The 7,271-nt window shown below is 33.5% G+C and overlaps 1 long non-coding RNA gene across 1 annotated transcript; it reads right to left on the minus strand.

Moving 5' to 3' along the window:
* Window positions 1–2,854: 2,854 nt before the first annotated feature.
* LOC135971972 (uncharacterized) lies at window positions 2,855–7,030 on the minus strand. The gene is made up of 2 exons (XR_010588463.1): window positions 6,837–7,030; window positions 2,855–5,026 (listed from the first exon to the last, which is right to left on the minus strand). It is a non-coding gene; the product is annotated as an uncharacterized lncRNA (long non-coding RNA).
* Between the last annotated feature and the right edge of the window lie 241 nt (window positions 7,031–7,271).

The raw sequence follows: 7,271 nt of genomic DNA on the forward strand, positions 1-7,271 counted from the left end.
ACTACTCCCAGCCTGGTGGACTACTTTTAAAAAATTGATACATAATAGTTGTAGGTATTTGGAGGTACATGTGATATTTTGATACCTGTATACAATGTGTAATGACCAAATCAGAGTAATCGTGATATCCATCACCTCAAACATTTATCATTTCTTTGTGTTGGGGATACTACAATTCTTCTCTTGTCGCTATTTTGAAATATACACTAAACGATTGTTAATTATATTTTTCCTACTGTACTATTGAACACTAGAACTTATTCCTGTTATCTAACTTTTGTTTTTGTACCCTTTAACAAACTTCTTTTCATTCCATTTCCTCCCTTACCTTCTCTTCCCAGATTCTGGTAACCACCATTCTACTCTCTACTTCCATGAAATTCACTTTTTTAGCTTTTACATATGAGTAAGAACATGCAATATTTGTCTTTCTGTGCCTGACTTATTTCACTTAACATAATGACCTCCAGTGCCAACCATGTTGCTGCAAAGGATTTCATTATTTTTATGGCTGAATAATATTTCAGTGTATGTGCGTATCACTTTTATTTATTTATTAATCTGTTGATGGACATGTAGATTGATTCCCCATTTTGGCTGTTATGAATAGTACTGCAAAGAACATGAGAATACAGATATAGCTATCATATGCTGATTTCCTTTCTTTTGAATATATACCCAGCAGTGGCATTGCTGGATGATATAGTAGTTGTATTTTTAGTTTTTTTTTTTTCAGTAATCTCTATGTTTTCCATAATAAGTATAATGCCACTTTTTAATTTGAAATGCATAGTAGGCAAAATTTTAGAATAATCCCCAATTACCCAAATCTACGTATAATCTCCTCATCTTGAATATGGGTAGCACCTGTAATTTTTTTTTAAGCAATATATTTTGGCAAAGGTGAAGGAATATTATTTCCATGATTATATTACATTATTTGTTAATGGTGAAGGGGTTTTGAAGATGCAATTAAGATTTCTAATTAGGTAAGTTCTAGTTAACGAAAATGGAGATTATTTGACTATGCCTGATCTAATCGGGCAGAGTTTTTTTAAAAAGGTCCAGAAGTCAGAAAATCTGTCTTGTTGGTCTTAAAGAAGCAAGTCACCATGACTTCTATAGTTACGAGAAGATGAATTCTGTAGACAATCACTTGAGCTTGGGAGACCACAATCATCATGAAAACTTGATCCCTGGCTGACATCTTGATGGCTGAACAGGGGCTTGTTTAAATTGTGTTTGAACTTCTGACCCACAGAAACAGTGAAATAATAAATGTATGTTGCTCTATGTCTCTATGTACACTTCTGGTAATTTGCAATAACCAAAAATTTAAAAAAGAATTTGATACCTAGAAGTGAAGTGCTGCTGATCTAACAAATACTTACAAATGTGATTTCAGCTTTTGAATTGGGCAGAATCTAGGGAGATTTTGAGGAGAATGGTATTGAAAGCCTAATTGTCTTCCACAAGATTATTAGAAAAGTGCACATTGAGGATGCTCCTGTGAAGGCTTAGAAGGAAGTGAGGAGGGGGTTATAAGTTATTGTGGGCCAGAGGATGGACTCTGAAAGAGTAATACAAAATGTATTTGTTATGACTGTTGAGTTTTTAAAATTTATTTTAAATCCATAGGGGAGAGTTTATATTAACCCTTAACTTTATTTGGAAATAAATAACTTTATTTGGATATAAATATGGATATTAATTTTAGTGAATAAATATATTACTCTAATTCAAGAAGCCATAAATTCTTCATCATTTAGGACAATATGCAGTTTACAATTTACTTTTGGACAGATCAGGCTTTCCTTAACAACACATTACTTATTAAAAATGCTTTTATCAGAATGGTTGAAAATTCTTACTGTCAGAGAAAAGGGGGAATATAATGGAGGTTGTTAAACCCTGAAGAAATATTTTTCAGTCTTTCCTGAGGAAGTTTAAAGATGGAAAAGCAGGGTTTGCAAATTGAGGGATACTTTTCATACTTGTCTAAGTTTTGTGCACATATGAATCCATTCTTACTGCACTGGGCATGCTGTGTATGCTAAATGGCTTTTAAAAAATCTTTTTACTTGTTCACACTAGACAGAACATATTGCAAAAATGGCATTGCTTATTTCAGCATGCATAGTTATTAATAAATGTGTCATAATGCCCATGTTATTCAGAAATCTCTGTGAAACCTGACTTCATGCTGTCTACATTATAAATGGTTTAGTAATTCAGACTGGAGAGTAGCTGATTTTAAAAAATGAAACCCTTACTCACATAAAAATAGCATGTTGGGGTATACCGTTAAAGTTAATTTATATATTCTTCTTTTCAGAGTGTTGATAAGTTCTACTTAAATATAGGTGCCTAATGTATGTGCTGACATGAAGCAGATATAAATAAAAAGTATATGATGGCTATAAAATGGAGTCAATAAAATTATTTCTAATTTGTAATCTAATTGGGTAAGTGAACAATATTCTGACATGTGGAGTTGTAGTTGAAAACTTTAATGCTCTAATTGGAGGATAAGGAAATAACTCATATAACTCCTGAAATGTTCAGTGAATCATTTCTAAGGGTTAAAGGAATCAGTGTAAAATTATTTCTAAAATGTCTTTAGAACTAAAAATAGGTTGGATTGCTTTTCTCACTTGTCTGGTAGTTCATCTTCATGGTACAGTGCCTATTCAGATGTTATTACCTGGTATTCAAGTGGACATCTTAGACAAACTAAACTGTCAGTGAAATATTTTCATCCTATTGGAATATAGATTACTAATTATATTTTTCTAGAAAGCTGTGTTCAGGAAAAATAAAAATAATCATAAAAATAGACGTGAAACATCATAGATTGAATACTTCCTCCACCACTTTAATCCTCTTGCACATATACATTGAAGGAGATTTAATGTAAACTTTAACAAATTAGGAAAATAGAAAATAAATTGTAAGATCAGTTGTTTTGCTTTTAAAACATCAAGCTGGAAGAACAGTGACTGTAGAGGAAACCATTGCAATAATCACACATGAGCACATATAGCCTATATTCGATTTGTTATTTTAGATAGCAATTAAAATAATAGAATAAACTCAAAACTGAATGTTCCCTTAAAGTATAGCACTTTCATAATTGGGGTCAAAATTGTCTTAAATAATTCACATGGTCTTTTGTAGATTTTGATGAAAACACAGACACATAATCCAAGTCAGCTAAGCATGCATAATGGAATGGAGTAAATTAGATACAGGTAAAAAATAAATGCCTGTGTTGCTTTAGTAATACTTACAGTCAGTTGTGTATTGCCTCTTGGTGATTAGTTCTGAAACTTTACCTCAAAATAAACACTGAACCCACTTAGAGTCTAACACTCATTTTTCTTTTTCTCTTATGCTAACAAATGTCTCATCAGATATCTCTTGCAGTTTTTTTGAAGTTGGACCAGAAAAAAAATGTCATCGGACCAACTCCAAACCTAAGCTAAGTTGAAAAATCAAACTTAAACAGATAGCTTAAGATGTGAGGTCATCCGTATATTTGACAAAGGGAAGAAAAAAGAAGTGAAATAGATTTCTGGGGTTTTGCAGAAATTTGGAACTTGTGTTCAGGCTCAGTAAGAACAAAATTTTATAATATTTGAGAATTATCCATCTTGATATAAACTTTTCCTATTACTTTATTACCAAATCAAATGTTCCACTAATAAATGGAATTCCGAGATAATCCTCCAGACATCTTTCTTGGCCAACAGTGAAAAGAAATCTTCATAACATTTCAGTTATTACTGCTAGTCCTGTTATTGTATGAAAAACAAAATGGTGAATGAACTGGAAATAGATTGGTATTCAGAAGAGGGTATAGGCAAAAATCCTCAACAATATAGCCAATTTCCAGATAACTGAAAACTGGCTAAATACAGATTCTGCATCTCACTGGTTTGTAGTCATGATTCTTAAAGGCGGTAATCACTTTGACATTATCCTGTTTTATCATTTTTCATATGTTATTTTCAGCTTATAAATTCATATTCCTCCATCCATAATCTTAACTTTTATTACACTTCAGAAATTTTAGTCTCAGCCTCTTTTTAGTTCTCTTTCCTTTAAGATGAATTGATGGGTAGTTTTTAATGGGTATTTAAATATTTTATTTATATATCTGAACATGTAAGTGATAAACTGATATTTTATTTATATATCTGAACATGTAAGTGATAAACTAATAATTGGTATGTTAAAAGGATTTGGAAAGGGGGAATTAGAACAAAGCTTAAGTAGATGGCCATTATGGTAATACACATGAGAACTGATTTTAGAGAAGTGCTGAGAAAGATATATACACATTGGAGAAACATTTAGGGCAAATATCACCATCTGTGGGATGGAGTGGACAGATACATGAAATGAAACTAAGATTACAATCTTAGGTATAAGGAGATAGCAATTAAGAGAAGCTAGCTTGTAGAGACAAATATTCTAAATGAGTTATGAATAAATTTATTTTGGAGTTGTGACAGCCAATAAAATGAACAGAAGGTAGGTGGAAATTTGTTACTTAAACTCCAGGTAGAGGGAAGGTCTAGAGATAAATTCAATTAAATTCTTGGAGATAGATGAATAGAGTATAAAGACAATGTTTTGGAGAATATATAGTTACAATTTTGGAAGTTATTTATAAAGCTAAATTTTATTATAGACCTAGTATATAGGAGCTGTACTGGATGCTAGAAATACAAAGTAGGAATGCAATGACCTTTTTATGATTCATGGTCTACTTGAAAAAAGATAGGTTCACATAAATTCAATATAATGTGTTCTGTTAGTCTTCTAGGGCTGCCATAAACAAAATACCTGGGTGGCTTAAACAACAGAAATTAATTTTCTCCTAGTTTTGGAAGCTAGAAGTCCAAGATCAAGGTGTTGGTAGTTTTGGTTTCTCCTGAGGCTTCTCTCCTTGGCTTTCAATGGCCATTTTCTCACATTGCTTTTCTTCTATGCATGTGTATCCCTGGAGTTTCTTCTTTTCCTATGAGAGGCACCAGTCATATTGGATTAAAGTACCACCCTTATTACCTAATTTAACCTTAGTTATATGTCTAAAGGCTCTATCAACAAATACAGTCACATTTTAAGGTACTAGGGGTAAAGAACATCAATATGTAATTTTGTAGGAGGCACAATTCAGTCTATAACATGTAAAGCATATGAAAACTACAATGGTGTCACAGAGAACAGCTAAGTTTGCTATGAATGAAATGGTAAAAAGAAGTTACTGAAGAGGTAAAATTTAAACTAGTTAATCTTGAGCAAAAATATAGAATATTTTAAGAGCAGGAAAAAGAAAATATATGACAGGATACCATGTTCAGGAGATGGCAAGTGGTCCGAAAACAGCATAGGCTACAAAGAAGGAGGTGTTAGAACATGAAGATAGTGGTATATTAAAAATAACTTTGGAAAATATTTCTAGGACATATCAAGGAAACTGACCTGTATCCTGTTGGCCTTATTCTTTCACCCTTCATCCATCCATCCATCTAGTCCACTGGATGAATTTAGTTTACCTTTTAAATCTGTTCATTTTTTTCTGTCACTACCAGCCTGGTTGAATATATCGCAATCTCTTTTCTAAGAAACTGAACTAGCTCTAATATCAACTCCTACAGCTTTCATTAAACATGATCTTTTCATTATTTAGATTTAAACATTTCACTCCTTTTCCTGAAATCCCTCAAGGACTTTCTGCAGCAGTTAGGATGACAAGCTTCATCATGTTCCTGAAGCCATGTATTAATTAGGCCCTATTTACCTCTCAAATCTCATTTACCTCTGTAGCACACCCAACTTACCTCAGTCTCGTCTACTTGCCAGATTTTTCTAGTCCCAAACCTTTTACATTTTTTATTATTTTTGTTGAAATTATTTCCCTTCTCTTTTCCACCTATATGTTGACTCACCTGTGAACTCAGCTCATGTTTCCACTTTCGAGAAGTTTTTCCTCACTGTCCTAGCTAGATCAAACAGACCCATTATTTGTTATTAAAGAAAGCTTTGTGTACTTTTCTTTTGTAGAATATATACAATGAGGAATTTTTATTATCCAACATGTTTTTAATGCTTCCTCAGATAAGTAGGTAACCTCCAATAAGTGAGACATGCCAGGTTTTGCTCACAATTCTATAAAAGGTGCCTGATATAGTTTGCAGCACATAATTAAATGTTCTTTTAATATTTGTTGAATTTTGATTCGGGGTCCTATAATATAGTAGAGGATAGTGACCAATAGGGGGAATTGATAATATTTTTTACCATGCAGGCTCAACTGAATGAGTCCTACAATAACATAGTCCTTCTTTGGAAATGCATTTATAGTAAGTGGCATAGTACAATAGCTACAGGGACTTAAAGCAATAAAAATGACTCACATACCCATATTTACTTTACTTCAAAAGTCCATTCTCAATGTTATGTCCATTTTCATATATCTTTGCCATAGCTCTAATAATAGGGTATATAAACCTTGGCATTTAGGTCTCCACTTGCTGTGTTGTAAGACATTCCCTATATTATTGCTACACGGCTCATAATATTTCACATTAGGTTGATGTACAATAATTACCTTGATGCTAGGGATGCATCAAATACTCCAGATGTTTCTTTTTTCTAATAGACTTTATTTTTTAAAACAATTTTAGGTTCACAAAAAAATCGAATGGAAACTACAGTTTCTGTGTTCCCCCTGACCCCACACATGCATAGCCCCTTCCACTATTAACATCTTGCACCAGAGTGGTACACTTTTTACAGTTGATGAACATATATTGACACATTATTACCTCTCGAAGTTCATGTGAAGTGGCACTGTTGTCTGGTGTAAGTACCGGGAGTTCGTTGTCTTGTGCCAAGAAGATTTAGGACTCAGACACACACGAGGAGGAGTTTAGGAGCAGAGGTTTAAGGGGCAAAAGAAAGACAAAGGAAAATAGCTCTCTTTCTAGTGTGAGAGAGGGGCTTCTGAGAGGAAAAGACTGGCCCGTGGTGGAGTGCACCGGATTTCATAGGCAGGCTTGAGCAGGCATGTCTGATTTACACAGGGCTCACAGATTGGTTGGATCAGGTGTGACGTTTACATAGCACACGGGGAAGGCTGGCCACTCCACCCTAATCTTATTATGCAAATTGGCTTTCCACTGGGCCAGCACCATTTTGTCCGCCCTTACTGTACACATGACTGACAAAGAGAAGGGAAGATGGAGCTGCCATTTTGCACT

This window comes from Macaca fascicularis, chromosome 7, assembly GCF_037993035.2.
Source record: "Macaca fascicularis isolate 582-1 chromosome 7, T2T-MFA8v1.1".
Lineage (NCBI taxonomy): Eukaryota > Metazoa > Chordata > Mammalia > Primates > Cercopithecidae > Macaca > Macaca fascicularis.